Raw genomic sequence first — 2,500 nt, 5'->3', positions numbered from 1 at the left:
ACTGAAAGCTGGTCAGCTGAGGAGCTGCATTAGATTTCAATCTGATTTGGCCATGGTTTCTTGTGGTACCACCCACTTTGGGACCCACTGGTCTAAAGTGTGATAGAGGGACAAGCACAGGTGTCTTGCTATAGAAGAGGTACATGGCCACCCCACATTATATCAGGATGAGTAGTAGAGTAGTATTAGCTGGGAAGAAGATCAAACTGATAGTGATAGGCTGCCTGAACAAACTCTGAAGGTCCAAGGAGGTGAGCATAACAGAGAGAATGGTCAGTGAATCAGGAAGGGGGGACAGAGATGTACAGTGCTACTATGCAGCACCTTGGGCAGGTGTCTTTTACTGAAAACCCTGGGCTCACCAATGCCTTATGAGTGGATTAGGTAGATGGAAACCGTGTGGAAGCCTCTTGTGTGTGTGTGTGTGTCTTTCTAGCAGTTCAGCAAAAGAAGACATATAATAAGTCCTGGGGTCAATTTGTTCAACTAAAACCCTGCAAGGAAGTGCTCCAGCATGACCACAGTCCACTGAATGAAGCAAGAAAAATGATGAAAGACATAAGTGCATTGTGTATGCACGTGTGTTTGTATGTGTGTGTGTGTGTGTGTGTGACTTTCATTAAGCTACTCTTTTCATTTCTACAATTGCGTGTATATGTATCTATCTCTTTCTTCAATACAATTATGTGAAGTGCATGTATGTGTGTGAAGTTCTGTGATGTGTCTTGCTGCTGTTATTACCACCACCACCACTTCTCCCCCACCTATGTTCCACCTCCTGGATGAGAAAAAGACAGGTGTTCCATCAATTGACTACAACAACAACAACAAGTGCACTGAACACCAAGCTGGATGCAGAGTCTAGTGTTTGAGGAGAACATCTTTAACAGCTACAACTGTGTAACGTAGGATAATGAAGCGGCAGAGACAGACAGACAGACACATGAATAGAGCAACATAGACGAACACATAGACTACTGTTGTTTGGCTCCAGTATAACTCTGACCAAACACGTCTATTTCTTCCCAAATGAGATTCCATTCATGACCATTTCATGTATTTCAGACATAGTTTATCATAGACTACACAATCCTATATGCCTGTTTCTTCATCAATGATAAAGGCACGAAATTGTAATGGCTTTTTGGACGTTGGCTGATGAGGGATTAGCTATGAATTTTCTGTTTGTTTTTGATAAATCTTTGAAATGTATGTAATTATTTCCTATATATAGATATCATCATCGTTTAACGTCCGTTTTCCATGCTAGCATGGGTTGGACGGTTCGACCGGGATCTGGGAAGCCGGAAGGCTGCACCTGGCTCCAGGCTGATCTGGCAGTGTTTCTACAGCTGGATGCCCTTCCTAACGCCAACCACTCCGTGAGTGTAGTGGGTGTATATATATATATATATATACATATATACAGGAAATAATTTTATTCTCGAAAGCAGGAGAATGCTAATAATATAGCATGAAAAGGCAAAACTATCCATATTTTGCAGTTTTTCCTTTTCATGCTATATTATTAGCATTCTCCTGCTTTCGAGAATAAAATTATTTTCTTATTTGCATCTTTCAATACATCTCAACACTTCTGAAGCAAACTTTGTTGACTTTCAACATAAGCTGAATTTAATATATATATGTGTGTATGCATGTGCTTATATATTTGTGTGTGTATGTGTGTGTAGTTACAAGGGGGTGCTGAAAAGTTCCTGTCTTTAACCCTTTCGTTATCAAATCGGCTCTGACTCTGAGTACAAATGTCTTGTTTTCATAAGTTTTAAATTAAAATCTTCCACCAAACCTTAGTCACAATTTATGTTCCTAACACTATCTTAATGATAACCAAGTCATTTTACTAAATTCTTTGTAACATTTAAAGTAATTGAAAGAAACACAAAGCATCTCAAAAGAAATATAGTAACGAAAGGGTTAAGGGTATTGCAAAAGGCCTGGTTAGATGCTCAGAACTTCCGATTTTTTTACAGGGCTTAGAAAAACCGTGTGAATCTGAGAAGGAAATATGTTAAATAAAATCATAATTATTTGATCCTCCTCTTTTTTTTTTTTAATCAAAACTAGGAACCCTTCAGCACCCTCATGCAAACACACACACTAACATATATATATAATTATATGTATATATGTGTATGAGTGTGTATATGTATGTACATATATTTATTTAGATATATTATATATACTTGTATATATATATCTGTATAAGTATATATATGTATGTGTATTTTCTTTTTTATTTGTGTCTGTGTTGGTGTGTTTACGTTACCATAACTTAGTGGTTCAGCAAAAGAGACTAATAGAATGAGTACCAGACTTTAAAAAACAAAAGTAAGTGCTGGGGTTGCTACGTCTGACTAAAAATTCTCCAAGGCAATGCCCCAGTCTGGCCGCAGCCTAATGACTGAAGCAAGTAAAAGATGAAAGATAACGGTGGCCAAAATCTATCTGTATTTGCAGAAAACATTAGAAAGGTCAA

At 37.8% G+C, this 2,500-nt stretch overlaps 1 protein-coding gene across 2 annotated transcripts in view; it reads left to right on the top strand.

Annotated features, from left to right (window-relative positions):
- LOC115223288 (cytosolic purine 5'-nucleotidase) overlaps positions 1 to 2,500 on the top strand; it is a 243,065-nt gene that overhangs the window by 19,870 nt on the left and 220,695 nt on the right. The gene's annotated exons all lie outside the window — the stretch shown is intronic.

The sequence above is a fragment of the Octopus sinensis genome, linkage group LG22 (assembly GCF_006345805.1).
Source record: "Octopus sinensis linkage group LG22, ASM634580v1, whole genome shotgun sequence".
Taxonomy (NCBI): Eukaryota; Metazoa; Mollusca; class Cephalopoda; order Octopoda; family Octopodidae; genus Octopus; species Octopus sinensis.
This window is presented reverse-complemented; position numbering and strand designations above follow the sequence as displayed.